This window comes from Podarcis vaucheri, assembly GCF_965113315.1.
Source record: "Podarcis vaucheri genome assembly, chromosome: 3".
Taxonomy (NCBI): Eukaryota; Metazoa; Chordata; class Lepidosauria; order Squamata; family Lacertidae; genus Podarcis; species Podarcis vaucheri.
In genome coordinates this window covers 69,006,604-69,024,130 of record NC_138761.1, presented here as the reverse complement: position 1 = coordinate 69,024,130, position 17,527 = coordinate 69,006,604, and positions in this window count along the sequence as shown.

Genomic DNA, 17,527 nt, shown 5'->3' with positions numbered 1-17,527 from the left:
CGGAAGTTGTGCTCTGGCGACACGGCAGCAGTGGGAGGCGCCATTAGTGAAAGCGCACCTCATGTTACGAGCGGTTTCCTGTTACGAACAGACCTCCGGAACGGATTAAGTACATAACGCGAGGTACCACTGCACCTCAGTGCCATGCAACCAGACGGACTTACTACTATGACAACACCAACAAGGAAAAAACAAAGTCCCTTTGTGAAGGCCATGCTTCCAGTATCACAGTGCTCTCACTGGCCAGGAGAAGTGTGGCAGAAATAGGGGACATGGAGGAAAGGAGAGCATCAGTAAAAACTGGACCACTCCAGGCACTGCAGACATTTCATGTCCCACGATGCTGTGATAGCATTTATAACTGGGAAATCATTATAATCATTATATAATTATAACTGGTGATGCAGGGTAAAGAAATGGGAAAAGGAACTACCTTTTCATTCCTTTGGAAAACCATGCTTAGATAACATGCTTATGGAGAGAAATTAAACTATAATGATGGTTATGAAGTATTGCCATTCTCTCCTCTTTCCTCAAAGCCTTCATTTCTTTTCCTTCCTTGCTTTGCTCTCTTCTCTTTCTTCTTTATTGTTGTGTTTATTTTTTTTGTGTGTATGAGAAAATGAAAATAAAAACAATTATAACAAAATAACTGTTTCAAAAAATCTCAGCTAAGCACCAATTATAATTTCCACTGTTTATATATAGACTTTGAACAATTATTCAATTTTATTGACCAGCTAACCTATTCTTCCTTCACACCAACTTCCCTTCTCATTTATCAGAACTAGTTATTTTCCTTTACCCTTTGTTCTTTCTGGTTTACATGGCCTTTGAGCCTATTCATATGACATCATTCTCCTGTTACTATCTCCTGTTACTATTCAACTTGATTAAGTTGGAGCAAGGTGATTTTGCTAGGTCAATTTCCTATGGTGAGAATTTCATTAGAAAGTGCCCTCATGTGGTGAGCAGTAGTATTTAACACATTATCTTACAACATGAGGTCACAAATTGAGGGTTCTTTTGTTTTGCTTTTTGCTCTTTACTAGATATAATATTCTTAGATCTGTTGATTGTTATTCTTTATAAAGTGCATGTACTGCCTAAAGACACTTAGCACATGGGCACAGTAACAAAACAAAAAATGTATTGTCTTCTGCATATACTATATAATATTCAAACATTAAGTTTGATTGTGCTGTCTGATAATCACCATAAGGAATATTATTGCATATATGTTTGTACTACAAGCTGGCAGTGGCGTAGCGTGGGTTGTCAGCACCCGGGGCAAGGCAAGTAATTTGCGCCCCCTAACCCGTGGATTTGCGCCCCCTAACCCCCAGATGTTGCGCCCGGTGCGGCCGGCCCCCCCTGCACCCCCCACGCTACGCCACTGCACCAGGGCTTGCTTCCAAGGAAGCACATCTAGTTTTGCGCTGTAAGAGTGGAACTTGTGGATGGTTACCCTTTTCCTGAATTCTAAACAAATAATCCACAGCTGAACGCTCCGACGCTTGTTGACGGAGGCCTTCTTGTGTCCTGAGCGCAACAGGAATATTGAATGGATTCTATGCTTGCTTTCTCAAAACCAATCTCTACTGAGTTCAATAAGACTTACTCACAGTTTTACTCCCTATTGGGACTGCAGACGTAGATTCAGTGGCGTAGCATGGGTTGTCAGCACCCGGGGCAAGGCAAGTAATTTGCACCCCCTCTGCCCTAGGGGCAGAGAGCTGCGAGTGCGAGCGCCCCCCCCAGATGTTGCGCCTGGTGCCGCTGGCCCCCCCTGCACCCCCCACGCTATGCCACTGCAAGCTGGAAGGACTAAGAGGAACCAAACTGTGAAAAGCATGGCCACCTCAATTGGGGATATCCTTAAAAGGCAGGCTACCACTACCTCCAGCAACTGGGGCATTTACATGGGTGTGAGATTCATGAAACTCAGTGGGGCTCACTTCTCAGTAAACAATTTCACTGCACCTTCAAGAGCAAATGGAGGGATTTTTGTCAGGAAAATTGCCTGCCTGCCACAATTCTGATCATGAGAGGGGATTCCACTGCTATTTCTCAATAAACCAAGCCCAGGAAAGACTGTTTCAAGTAAAACAGCTATCACCCAAGGCAAAACTGTATATCCAATAGCAAATTCCCCAGCAGACACCTCTACTTTCTTTTAAATCAATGCCAAAACATACAAATTGGAGAAGGCCTTGATCAGGCATACTCACATCTGAGTTTGCTAAATCCATGCAATTGCCTTTCAACCAAAGTGAAGCTGTACTAACAGGCACTTAGGTTAGGATGCCATCACAACCAGTACTAGCTACCTTGGCAGACACTTTGTTCAAATATAATTGCAGCTGGCATGCACAAACCTGCAGTGACTGCTGCAAGGACAAAGCTATAGCTTTGGTGGTGTGAGTTGATGTATAGCAAGTACATATGTGGTGAGGTATCCATCATTATCCATGGAATGCAATTCTACTAAATGCAAAGGTATCACTGTTTACCTCCCCCATCTGTTAAACCTTTTGAAGCATTTCAGAGTCTTTATTTAAGTGTTTCCAGGCATAGGGCCTTCTCGGTAGTCACACCCACTGGGTGGAACACTGTCCTATCAGATGTCAAAAAGATAAATAATTATACAACCTTCCGTAGACATCTGAAGGTGGCCCTGTACCAGGACACTTTTAATGTGTGATGTTCTGTTCTGTTGTTGTAGTTGTGTTTTTGTATACCCTCTTGGAAGCAGCCGACAGTGGCTGGGGGAAGCCAGTCAGATAGGCAGGGTACAAAAAGTAAATTAGTAGTAGCAGTAGGAACAGAAGTAGTAAAACCACCACTAAGTAAGACTGTTGCTCAACATCAGAATGACATGGAGAAAATTCATCTGCTGCTACTTCATAAAATATATTAAGCTGGAAGCGCATTTTAAGAATCCTAAATGCTTTGACAGATTTGTGAGAGGAAAAAACACCAAACTCATACAAACTACTTTTCAAGTTATTAATGTTGATGATTTCACTAATAAAATGATTATATGTATAATTTTTGAATATATAAATAACCCAGTGATTTGAATGAACACTTTAGCTTTAAAAGAGCTTCTTTTTTAAAAAAAAGCCTTTCAAATCAAGTAGGTTTTTTGTGTTTTTATAACACAGTGGAAAACGAAAATAAATTAGCACTAAGAAGCTGTTAGCTGTTATTCCCAACCAAGCCTACACAAGTTGCAATGCAATCAGTATTGCTGATGGCAAACAACTATCTCTCACAAACTATCTGAATCAGGAGAGGCAGTTCAAGTGCAGGAATGATACCTGGGAGATGGTAATGGGGTGGATGTGAGTCAATGAAATGAATCCAAAAATGGTGGTGGTGGTGGTATGTGTTGTGGGCTCTTTGGTCTGGAGAGTAAATAGATGACTTGCTTTGGGAGGAGGAGCATTCCTTTGGAAAGATCAGGTTCACAGTTTAGGGGTACTCCTTGACACAGCACTGTTGCTCAAGGCCAAGGTGGCTTCAGTGGCTAACAGAGCCTCTTTCTGACTCCAGCTAGTTCAATTACAGAGACAGAGACAGCTTGGCTACAGAGCTCCATTCTCTGGTCACTTCAAGACCAGACTATTTGTAAGGCACTCCATGAGATGCTGCCCTTGTGCATAGTTTGGAAGTGGCAATTAGTACAGAATGCATTGGCCAGGGTCCTGGTGGGCACATACCATATTGGCCTGAATATAAGCCTCACTTTTTTTACGAAATTCTGACCAAGAAAAGTTAAAGTGCAGCTTAAATTTGCAATATTACAAAAATTGACTTTCACGATATCGCTGCTGAAACAGATATACAGTAAATCGAGACGGGTGTGAGTGCCTGTGGAATTTTAAAGGATTGCAGCTTGTATTCAGGTGCGGCTTATATTCGGGCCAATACGGTACTATTCCAGTTCTTCAAAATATGCACTGGTTGCTTGTATGTTTCCTAGCCCAATTCAAGGGGCTTCCATTGATGTACAAAGCCCTAAACAACTTGGCACCCAAATATCTGAATAAAATCCCATATAGACCCACCCAAATATTGAGATCTGTAGGTATTTCTGCTGCCCTGTGAAGTTCATGGAGTGGTAGTGCATGAGACTGCCTTTCCTGTGGTGTCCCCCAGGGTGTGGAGAAAAGGAAGTCTCAGCTTCACATTCCACAAATGAAGTTTGATGCACATCCAACTGATACTAAATGGTTTAAGTCTCCAAATTACACCTAAGTAGTGAAGCTGTGAAAATATTCTAACTTGGGTCTTCTGGAAGTAGGCCTCTTGATCTCCCTGATAGCCCAACGCTATAGCATACGTAGAATCAAACGAAGTCTGTGTTTTCCTGCATTGCACGGAAGCCATTCCTAGTTTTCAAAGAGAATAGATCCTGAGCAAATTTCAGCAAGTCCAGGGCACTTTGGTCTAGAGAACACCTCTAGAAATGTTTTTTGGATGCATGTTTGCTCAGTGTGTCTTTGTTTCCTGCTTGGCAGGGGGTTGAACTCGATGGCCCTTGTGGTCTCTTCCAACTCTATGATTCTATTCTATTCTAGGATTTCATAGAATGTTTAATTTATTTGTTTAAACTATAAAGCTTAATGAGGAAAATGAGGAAGATCATTTGGAGAGGTTTGTTTTTTGTCTGCACCTGTGGAATGCCCTGCCAGTGTGGTGTAGTGGTTAAGAGCGGTAGTCTCGTAATCTGGGGAACCGGGTTCGCGTCTCCGCTCCTCCACATGCAGCTGCTGGGTGACCTTGGGCTAGTCACACTTCTCTGAAGTCTCTCAGCCCCACTCACCTCACATGGTGTTTGTTGTTGGGGAGGAAGGGAAAGGAGAATGTTAGCCTCTTTGAGACTCCTTACGGTAGTGATAAAGCGGGATATCAAATCCAAACGCCTCCTCCTCCTCCTCCTGCAGCAGTTCCATTCTTCTGGCAAAGCAAAAGTGGTCTGAGCTACAAATGCAGCAGAAAAATGTAGGAATGAGCTCGTAAAGGTCCAAAGTGGTAGAATGGACTATACCATGTCAAACTGCAAGTGGTAGAATCATGTTTATTAATGTCCTTTAAAAAAAAGTCCTAAAAGTGAAAAATGAAGACAGTAAGGAGCAAGCTGGGATAGCACCTTTATCTTGCTGTGCTAGAGTTTTACATGCATGCACATTTTAAAATTAACCCCTTACCTAGAGTCCAATTTGAAATAGCATTTTCTAACACCCCAGGATTTTTCCATTTATTCTGCTGCTTGCGTGGATAGACTAAGTCAGTGTCCAAACACCAGATAAAAATGATAAGAGCTCCAAAGTTAAAGTCTTCACTTGTTTTGGACCACAAATGCAGAAATCTTAAGTACTCTGTTCTTAGTATACCATGAATTGTCTCAAACTAGCTAAGGTTATAAAACAAGACTGAATAAAATACTTGAATGAAAAGCACGTATGCTCTTCAGATAAAAGATGAGACACTAGAATAGTGGAATGAGAATTAGTTATTTGCATCTCTTTCCCGTCATTACTGACCTTGATTTTTAAATTAAAACCACAGTATGTCTTCTGATTAGATCTGTAGATGGTCCAACTACAAATTGCAGGCAAACTGAGTTTAGTTGAAGACTCCTTAGGAGAATCCAGCTCTCTCTGGCAAAAAAATGCTATTGCGCTTTGCCACTTGGATATTTTGTCTGCAGCTGCCCAAAGTGCAATTATTTCTTTGTGCATACTCAGGCTGCTTTGTTGGCTTTGCCACTGCAGTCAGGGCAATAGGAGAGCACATACCAGTCAAGCAACAAGGGACTTGCCCTTGATGTGGATCCATGGCAGTTGACCTAACTGCTGGTGTCTGTACCTGCAAGAGGCAGAAATTAGCTGGCATTCACTTCCCAGCAATATTGATCTAAGTATCCCCCATGCCCTCTGGGAAACCCTTTGCTCCTTGAAGTAAGACTGGGCTCTAACTGAGGAGCACAAGCATTAACAACTGTTTGTGTATTGCGCTTTTGGTTTCTGTTTCAGACAACTGTTTGTGTATTATGCTTTCAGACTCACCTCTGCACTGAAAATCAATGACCGGGTACAAAGAACATCAGGGTGATACACTGAATGCCAACAGGGTTCTGAATGGCAGTCAGGGATGGCATGACATAAATAAAGAGCAAGTTTTTAAAAGCACCATTCATCCAAGGCTGCAAGACAAATCTTGTTGCATCTTTGTGGGGCCCTGCAATTTAGCTACTTCATCATCAGATTCCTCTAGGGCAAGTTTGCCTGTCGTACATTTAAAAAATCAGGCCCATGTAGTCCAGTTTGAGGAATGAGTTCAAAATCTTCCCCATAACTTGTAATATCCAGAATTTCTTTTTTAAAACTCCTCTTTGTTTGCTAGTGGGGGCGGGGGGTGGTCTGTAATTGCCTTTTTGTAATTCAAAGGAAGCTCAAAGTTCCCTTATCCCAAGGCTTTCTAAAGAAATCTATTTTTAAATAGCAGCGGATCACCTCTCTTTCCAACTTCAGAAAGACCTACCAGCCTCAGATTTAATCTTTTTTCTCGTTGTCTTCCAGAGCTACATATTCTTGTGAGCTTTAACAGCAAAAGATTGATTCTAGAGAGTCTGACCTTATTCTGCATTGTATCTACAATATCACCAAATAAGCTCTCATGCTCAAAATGTTTTGGGACATTTCATATACACCAGTTGTTGGCATTTGTTTGTAATTAGTGCATTTAAAAAAAAACCAAAACCTTAAAGGCAGTCAGTAGAGACTAACTGGGTGGAACCTAGACTGGGTGGGGTGCCTAGAAGGTCACATATGGGCAGCATCCAGGAGGTCCCCATACTCCTTTCTTGAAAAAGTCGACAAAAAGTAGCATAGCATCAGCTTCCAGCCAGAAATTCTGGGATTAGTAGTCTCAGCCCTAGTCCCTGGTAGAAACAAAGAATGCTCTACTGGGATCGTGGGAGAGCTCTCTACAACCTCCACCACTGCCTGTACCTTCCCGGATATGCTCTTGGGTTGGGGAAAAGGGGAAGAGGACTTGCAGGATCCAGGTGAACCAAGGAGAGAGAGAGAGAGAGAGAGAGAGAGAGAGAGAGAGAGAGAGAACGAACTTCATAGACTATCTAGCATCAACAATGTACTTCCCATGCATTTCAAGCCCCCAGAAGGCTCAGAGTAAGAGAAAGATGGCCATGCTGGCTGAGCAGAGACCCCAGATTTCTCTGCCACAGCCATCTTCCTCTCTGTGTTTTTAAATGCTGTCTCCAGCTCCTCAAGAAAAGGCCACGAAGGAAGGCAATGCTTTCCCTGTGCAAGCAAGTGTCCCCTTTCTCACAACCCATCGTGTCACAAGAAGAAAGATTGGCTGCTTCATGGCTGCCATTTCTCTCACCCACCCTAGTTTTACAATAAAAGCAAAGGGCTTTACAAGAAAGAAAACATTTTTGCCTTCTTGCCTCCTCAGTGAATAGTTGTCCTCCTGAGTGATGCCTTATGGTCAAAAAAGGAAAATGGAAGCTAGTCTCTCTCTTTCTCTCACTGCTACAAGCATATGAGATTAAAATGGGCTCGCATACTATGTGTCTTTCTCCACACATACAGTTTTGACAGAGAAATGAAGTAAATAAGTTTACCACATCCTGGGCTGCAGGTGAATTGTGTATATCCTAAACACTTCTATTCAATTGCAGATTTCTTTAAAAACAAATCTAGAGTTATAAGCTTTGCTGTTGCTGCTGTTGTTCTAAGTAATTAGCACTCATAATTGTCAAAATAACCCTCAATTGCAGAGTGTCTGGATGTCTGAAAAACCCAAAAGCAAATAAGGCAATTCTGAAATGATCATTCTCATATGTTGTTATTGTAAGCCTTCCAGAGAGCTTTGCTACTGAGTGGCATATAAATGCTGCTAATAGCAAAAGCAAACACACCAATATTTCCCAAGTTCAATTTACCGTTTTGAAGAACTGTTACGGAATGTTTAACATTTAGGCTCAGCCCAGCAGTTTGTAATCTTAAATGGTAAAAGGGGGCTTGTTACATGATGGAACATCTTGCACAGCAGCCATCAATACTATAACATTCTGTAGTCTGCATATGTAGCTATGTTTGGACATTGGGGGGAAAGGGTGTGTGTGCATGAAAACAGCTCATGACACATTTCTTGGATAGCTCAATCCCAAATTATTCCAGCCTGATTCTTCAGTTTCATTATGAGGCAGAGTTTTTGCATACTAATTAGACTGCATCCCACCAAAGGGCCCTATTAACCTACTCATGCTGCATTCTAAAGTAAATTGCTTTTAAGCTCTTCTTTGCTGTAGATAACAAATGATGATAGCTAGGGGTGTGCTATAGTGACCCCTTTCTTTCCAGATTCCTTCATTTCAGCTCTATGTTTTAAGATATCGACAGAAAACCTATCAATGTCTTGGTTATCCTCGCTTTCTTGAACATCTACACATGTAACAATCCTTGTTATTTTCTAATCACAAAATATCAATTGCAAACAAATATATATTATAGCATAGGGGTGCCAAAGCCATGGCTCTCCAACTCTAATTAGCCCCAGTCAGCATGGCCAATGGTCCAGGGGGATGATGGGAGCTGCAGCCATGTTCCAGCAAGTGGCCAGCCATGCATGCCAGCATTTTACTTGCGAAAATGCACGCGCACCATCACAATTGTTCACACCATGGTTAGATAATGTTCAGTTAGCACTGAATATATCAGTTACTTTTGATTTTCAATACTGCTCTTTGCAGCCTCTGAAGATAATTATTTAACCTTGTATTAATCAGCACTGTATTTCCAACTGCACCTCTTTTCCCCGCCTTCTGTGACCAGCATGCATGTGAGGGTTTTTTGTTTTTTGTAATAAATTTCATCCAGGTTTTCAGTATTGCAATACAATACAAAAAAGGAAAACAGATATAATTTAAAACAAAACACACAAATAGCAGGCAGAGGCAACCGACTCGTCTGGATGATATATATAGTATTACGAGTTTGTGGGTGCTAGACAGCCTACATTCCTGGAACCAGTACATGCTAGAATTTAATTAAGGCTCAGGGTGTTAAAATGCTGGGTGCAAGATCCATGTGTATTAAGTTGGGTACTAGACACTTATTGTCCTGGAATCACCAGCTAATTAATCCAGGTTAAGGTTCCTGCATGAGGCAATAGCCTGGGGAATGAGCTATTAAGACTAAAAAGGTAAAGGTAAAGGACCCCTGACAGTTAAGTCCAGTCGCAGATGACTCGCGTTGCAGCGCTCATCTTGCTTTATAGGCCAAGGGAGCCAGCGTTTGTCCCCAGACAGTTTTTCTGGGTCATGTGGCCAGCATGACTAAGCTGCTTCTGGAGCAACAGAACACCAAAACCAGAGCAGCACATGGAAACACAGTTTACCTTCCTGCCAGAGTGGTACCTATTTATCTACTTGCACTTTTTGGCATGCTTTCAAACTGCTAAGGTTGGCATAAGCTGGGACCGAGCAATGGGAGCTCACCCCATCGTGGGGATTTGAACCGCCAACCTTCTGATCGGCAAGCCCAAGAGGCTCAGTGGTTTAGACCACAGCGCCACCCACGTCCTGCACCACTTGCATCCTTAAGACTAAAAAGGATCAAATGAACTCTGTGTGAGACAGTAAATGGGAGGGGGCCCTCCCTCAACTCAGTTACAAGATAAAGCCAGAATTTAGAGCTTAGAGTTAGGAGTTATGTGACTAGGAGAAGAAAAGTAGCAGGCAGAGCACAATGACTAATGGCTGCTTAAATCTAGGGCTGCACATATGGAAGCGGTAAGGTCCTCTTGGATTGTTGATGCTGTGAACCTCCATTGTAGGCTCAGGTTGTAGATATGTATAAATAAACCATATATCATGAAGACACCAAAGTCTCCGCTGTGCCCCATTTCCAAAAAAACAAAAACAAAAACCCATGACCCCTGGGTGACCCCTGGAACCTTGCACCACTGTGAGGACTGGGGTGGCATGCAGCAATATCACTGAATAGAAATGAGAGGGTGCAAATGTGAAGGAAGAAGTCAAAGTGCAGTAAGTCTTTGCTGTCTTGCAGAGCAACCCATTCAGAAAAAACTCCCCCACCCAGCCTGGACTCCTGGAAGAAACAGCAATAACTTTTCAAAGAAAATACTTTGTGGGTCATTGAAAATATGTGAGTAAAATGATTCCCCAGCCATTTATATTTAAGTTGCCCATCACTAGATTTTCATTCAGCTTCTAAAAGAACAACTCCCTGTAACAGTTTATTTTTATGACTAATAAGGAAGCAGGAATTGGATTTTTTTAATTATTTGAACGATCTCTTGCTTTTTATCAGTTGACCATGATAACTTGAGATATTTTCAGCTTCCAAGCAGCAAAAAATGTATTTGCTATGTTTTCAATGCAAACTGTAATTTGGTGCAAGTGTTTAGAATTCTGTTATAAGCCGCAGCCCATCTCACAGATCTGCAGTTCCTGAGTTACCCTGGTGAGAATGAATGACTGTTAAACAAGTTAAGTAGAAATCTGTGATGTAAATATGACCTAACGCTTCCAATCTTTGTTGCAAAATCAACTTATATAAAAGCTAATGGAAAAAGGAAAGCAGCAAACGAAAGTAATTACAGGTCCCTTTTCCAGCACCGTAGCTTTGCACTGGGTTACGCACACAATTTTGCATTTCAGGGCTCAGTGTGAAATTAGGAACAAATTCAGCGCTATAGCCAGTTTCCAGAAGATAACATGCAGTTGCCAATCTTGTTAAGCAAATCCTTCATATCTAGAACAGCAGCTATAAATAGCTTTTGACTATTAGTCATACGTTTCCATATAGATTCCCTTTAGAGTTTATATTATTCCAGCTCTATACATTATCTACATTAACATTATGGATTTTGCCATCACTAAAAGAAGATATGTAGTAACACTATTTCAGGAAGCCTTCTTGCAAAGTCTGATATGAATCAGGACTAGTAGTAGTTCAGTCTCTAAATCTGGTTTTCAGTGCCAGGAATTGCCTCTTGAACACATGCATTTCAGCAAAATAGTACCCATAATCATGTAAAAACAGCTTTTCAACAGCACCAAGCTAATGAGGCATCTGATCAAGGCCTGTATTTTAAAATGAGCTTAAAATATATATATTTGCAAATGTTTGTATGTTTCATGCCAGACATAAAGCAGCTGGCTGAGTACTCTGGCAGTTGTTTATCTTCTTGCTCAAGGGCCCCCCTGATTTATAGCAGTACCTCAAAGTTGTAAAAGGAAATTACAGGCTGGGAGCAAAGGTCATACTGACCATACAAATTGCAGAATACAATCAAGCTGCAAAAACACTAATTAAGAGTTGGTAAATAGTAAGATTTATTGTTTAACAGAAGACTCGAGCCATATTTTCATAAGGTTAAAGGGCAAGAGCTAATGGGAACAGCAGCTGGCTGGGGAAAGGGGGTTGTAAATTGAAGTTGCTTTTGAAGCTGTTTCCTTTTTACTTTGAAAAGGCCTTTTCTTCTAAAAAGCTATATATGTTAATGTATGAAATATATTGGCTTAATGTAATTATGCAAAGGATTTAGAAAGTAAGAAATGTTAGATTATTATGTTAGATTCTTATTTCATTGGTGGTGTGTGAGAAGGTGAACCCAAGTTCTCTGTTTAAGATAAAATTTAAAACCATGAGCCATCTGTTTTAGCCATCTGTTTTGGAGTGAATAGGGCAATAGGGCAATAGGGCAAAGGTGATCTGGTAATTAAGGTGCCTTGTCGAGGCAAATATAAGATATATGGCTACTTGTCTGCCATTTATGGATAGAAGGAAATATAGCTCTTTGTCTCCCATAAAAGGTAATAGGAAATGGGTGTATCTTTTATGATTGGTTCTAGCAAACAGCCAATAGGAATTTCAACCAGGCTGATTGGACAGAGGCAGTCAAAGGAGGAGCAAGGGGGCTGGGCTGAGGAAATATAAGTGCTGGCCATCAGGGCTGGAGTGGGCAGAGCTTTGGTAACCATATACCACTGTGTATCTCATTTATTTGTCTGACAAATAGATTCTTATTTTAATTTCTCTATTGCTGCATTGAATATTTCATTCCAGCTAAGCGTTAACCACAAGCAGGGTGCTACACTAACAATACTCATTCCTTGCATTCCCAGAAGTGGCAAGCCTGTCTTTTTATTCATTCAAATAGTATTCATATTTGAATGTATTAAGTAAAATGATTAATAAACATTACAGAGCGCACCACAAGTCAGTCCTAATATCTTGATTTTAGGACCAGAATATATGATGGGAAAGTATCCAGAATCTTCCTGTATGTTTGCCAGTGTAATCAAGGTATTTGTCCTGAATTCCAGACTCCAAAACAAGTGACAGGCCTTCATCAAATTTCTAGACAATAAACCTGGGTCCACCAAACCTTCTAGGATGAAACTAAGTGGTCCCTCCCAGCTCTTCCTCCAGCTCTTGGACCACAAGTAATCCTAGTTTAGTCTCAAATTGCCCTGAAGCTAATAGAATAATTAACTGATGATACAAAGTTATTTTATATCACAGCTTGATCATTTAGGCAACTGAACAGGCTATTTTACACTGTGTGAAATGCAAAGTCATGACACCTCTGACTGCTTTGTCAAAGCAGCCAAGTTAGTGCTGTCTAAAGATTCAGTATAGAAGGCTTGTGCAAAACTACTGGATAGACCAAGTGATAGCTAAGAGGAAATATAAAAAGAAGTGGGAGGTTTGGGACTAGCTCTCCTAGGTATAATGCTTAACAAACTGTGGAAGTTTTGTTTTCATCTCCCAGCCTCACCCTTTCATCAGTGCCTAAGAGAAGGGGTTTCCTTTTTCCTAGAACAGTGTCACTGAGGGCATGGAAAGCAGTGGCGTAGCGTGGGTTGTCAGCACCCGGGGCAAGGCTGGTAATTTGCGCCCCCTAACCCATGGATTTGCACCCCTAACCCGTGGATTTGCGCCCCCTAACCCTAACCCCCACATGTTGCGCCCGGTGCGGCTGCCCCCCCTGCACCCCCCACACTACGCCACTGATGGAAAGGGCTGACTGATGTTGCAGCAGAGCAGGGATAGAACCCTACAGTTGCTAAAACTGTATTTGCTATAGAGGAGCAGCTGATGTGCTCTTGATTGCCGCTGCCTGAATTCAGTGGGACTTATTTCTGTGTAGACATGGTTAGAATTGCACGGGAAGAGGAGAGGTGCAGGAAAATACCATGAATTAAGTCCCTCCCCAGCACACTTGTACAGGTTCACAAGGGTTCTGAAAGGAGGGGAAAGAGATAAAACTGTGGACATATGGACAATTCCCCTCTCCAACTTTCTCATCTAGAGGTGCTGGCTCTGCCTTCCTCATTATTATACCTGCTCCCCGAAACTTGTAGAGATGTAACAGCCCGAATAGAGGACTCTCTTGTACTGGCAGAGACTCCTCACACATCTTTAAAGCATTTTCAGAGCTGTGAAATGTACAGGGAGCATCCCCCAATACAGAAGTCTCCTCACTTCAGGCTTTTGAACTCCAAATTGTGGAGGTTTGGTAACAATGACAGCAAAGGGGAGCAGAACTAGCACACTTCTGCCCAGATGCTTGCCCATGTGTTTCCTCTACAGTGTATGCTAAGGATGAAGAAGAAAATCCAGGTGAGCCCACCTGATTTGCACTTTCCAAAACAACATGAGAACCCAAACATAAGCATCCTTTGACGTTTCCACTTCTTTGAATTTTGCAATGCAGTTCTCCAGCCAAGTAACATGTACAAAAATGTGTATACACAGAGAGAGGGGGGGGGCTAGGGTAAAGTGTGTTTAAAAATGCATATATTAGTGAAAATAAAATTAAAAATGCATTCTATTAGGGGAAATTGCTTTGCAAAAACATGTATATTAGGCAAAATTGCATACAAATGTGCATATATATAGGATAAATTTGCTGGTGAATTTTCGTGATGACTTAAAAAAAATGCAGACTAATGTGGAAATGTGGAGAAATGAGCTTAAGATAGGGCATATGAGAAACTGAGGTAATCCAAAACTGACAGATTTACCCATCCCTACTCTATACTGAAAGGCAACGCCTGAAGCTGACTTAGGTTAGGAAAGAAAGTGTGCGACAGACACCAACAGGGGCTCATGGATCATTGTGGAAAGATATGGAGGACTGAAAGCCTAAGAAAATAGGCAATGCTTGATCAACTACTGATTATATAGTTGTATTTACTGTTGTTGTGTTTTATTATTACTAAAATTAAAAATTGGTCATAGAAACTGAAGGGCCTTTGAATGGAGCCCTTTGCTCTCCCCCAATATATGAGAATCAAGTGAAATGTGTTCTTGGGCAGAAAAGCAGCAATTTCCGTAGTTGCCAGTGAATATCAAACAAGAGTTTGTGTGGTGTGCTACAGACTGTAAGCAACATAGAGGACTCAGATTAAAATTATAGACGTGGGCGGTTCAATATGGATGCAATCTACCTCAAAGGGTTGTTGTGAGAACAAAGGAAATAAACACGCCAAGCGCTTTGTTTGTACACTGGAAAGTGCTAGAGAAATGATTTGCAATCATTTAGGCAAGCATGACTAAGCACTCAAGTGCCTCCATTCGGTGCTAATGGCTATTATGTGTGTACTTCCCCTGAGCCTTGGTTAACAATTAAAGTTATGTAGTTATTTATGAATCCTCAAGAGTTTAAGAAGTGGACACTTATGGGTTTAGAAGCAACACAAGAGTAAAGAGGGCTAAGAAATAATTATTTCAGCATATCAGTAATTACAAAATTGGCATTTCACTCTACAGGCACTGTGAAGGAAGGAAGGGGGGAAGCAATTACGAACGTCAAGACAGTTGTTGCTAGAAATAACATTGGAGAGAGGTTAATGAAGGAAATTTCTTAAACTGTAATGCAGGCAGATTGTTGTTGAGAGTGTACTTTTAGAAAACAGTAGGCGGTATCAGTGGAGAATGTGATAACAGGATAGCGGTGGGAATTCAATTTGGAAGGAGCTGCCGCATCCTCCATCTGCACCTCTATTAAAGAAAACCCATTTTAAGACTGTTGACAATGAGAAACTCATAGTTGTGAAATTCAAAAAATACATATGGGCAAGGGGTAGACATCCCATAGGTTGAACCACAAAGGATTTTTCTTCTTCCCATGACAGATGGCGAGAATATCTGCATAGTTCGTCAACGATGGTGAATCCATACATATCACAAATCAGATCTAAAATAATGTTCTGACTCAAAATATTCAGAAGCATTTTGGTAATAAGAAGTATGTTTATTGTTTATGAAGTGAGCAATTAATTTTGCATTTTCTTGTGGCTACCAGATGTTCAGTTGCAGGATCTGAAGGAAGCTGTAGGGGCATGAATAAGGAAGAATGTCACAAACCTTTGCCTTGTTGGTTTCCAGGGTTTCGAAACTCCCTTAGCATTCATTATTTATTTGTATTTTTTCCTACATTCTCTGAGGGTAGAGGAGTAGAGTTGGGAAGAGAAGAAGGCAGAGCATAAGAGTATCAAATGCTGGGGGGGGGGTGCCAGAGATTTTGACGCAAAGATCTAGACACACAAGTTGGAAACAACAAACATACAAGAAACGTTTTCTGCACACAATGCAGGATTTACTTTGAGGTGTAAAAACATGAGCCCTCAACATAGGATAACTGGTGGCCATTTCCTATACCAAAATTGATCTCTTGTAGAAGTGAATAACTACCTGCACATCACCCTGACAAATGGGCATATATGTTTCACTTCTACATGAGTGGCACACCACCAACCATCATGGTTTCCTGCTATGTGTACACACAATTAGACTATTCTGCAGTTATCACACATATTGAGAACAAAGTTTCAATTCTTGGAGAAGACCAAAAAAACTGGCATTCCTAGCACTGCAAGCCCAGATCAACTTGAGCTAGGTTCTTGCAGGTTAGGTCTCAAACCCCTTGTTGCCAAGGTGGTGGTGGAAGGGAAGTACCTGAATGGGATTGGAAGAATCATCTCACTGTTGGTTTCTGCTCTCTTCACTGTGCAGCAAAGTGCTTGTCACAAGACAATGTTTACATTCCACAGTCAGAGTACTGTTGGGTTTTCACACGGGAATGGGAAGCTGGATGTGACGTACACTGGTTTCCTGTTTTTCACAGTTCTCTCGGTGTTCTTTGTTATTCCGAGGAGAAGGACGGTTGCTTCTCTGCTCCAGCAGAGGCAAGATGCATGTTTGTAATTTCTCTACATTGAACTGAAAATAAAGCAACTTTAAGCATGTGGCACGTACTGTTCGTCATTCCGTTGTGCAAAGGACTCTGCAATATCAACACTCACTACCTTGAATAACTGCTTCACCTCCTTCACTCTACTGGAGCAATGGTCTGCCAGATTGCATATGGTTTAAGCATTGCCCTTCTCCACCAGCTTTTTCACCTTTATGGTAAATCAGGCTATTGGAGAGATGAGCCAGTTTTTTTAATGAATCACAATCAAATCTGCATTCCCTCCCATCCTATTCTCATACATACACCATTGATTAGTATAATACAGAACAAAATACACTGAAACCTGGCAAGTTCTTCCCGCCCCATATTTTAACATTAAAAAAACATTAAAACATAAGCTTCAAAGAAGCTCCCTCAATTTAAATATCAGAAAGGAGAAAAAATAATTAAGCAATAAAATACTAGCAAGGCAGCTATTACAACATGATAATAATTCTCCAGGGTGTTTTCAGTGGTCTCTAATCCCAGCTATAAATAGCATAAAAACAAATACTGAAGCTTTCGTTTTGCATTCCTTTTCTGTTTTATAACGCTGCGATGCAGACAAAAGGATGCAAGATGGTGAACGTTTAGGATGGTCTACAAAATGAGCAGTAATGAAGGTAACAAGGTTCAGCTGAGCTTACTGAAACCCTTAAAATATATTTAATTTTACCAATTGTTTATCTTACATTTCAGATCAAAACATACACAAGACTACTGTCTATCTGTATGCATGTTTTTCTTGGAAACAACTCACAATGGGTTTTGCTGAAATTGCTTTTCAATGAGTATGTAGCCTTAAAGTCCTCGTTTACAGAAGGACTCTTCAGAAGTGACCTATTGATTTCAGTGGGGCTTACTCCTAGGTAAGTGGGTATGATTTGATTGCAAATTCTGCCCTTCTTGGGAATTTAAGAAAGTTTCACCATTTTGTCACTGGTTAACCACATAGATACTAAGGATTAAAAGGACTGCTGCTAATATTTTCTGGATGTCTTTGTGGCAACTGTAATAAGAATCTTGCTTCATACAGCTGGACAAAATTGCTATGTAGTTTTCTTATAACCACCAGGTTAGAGTAATGGTCACTTGCTCCTAAGTTCTGTTTAGGACTTGGAAAGGGACCATGGCTATGAAATCTCCACTCTTGATTGTCACCATACCTGCATAACTAATCAGCCTTTGGCCCAAGTCTTTTTCACATGGAGGGCTC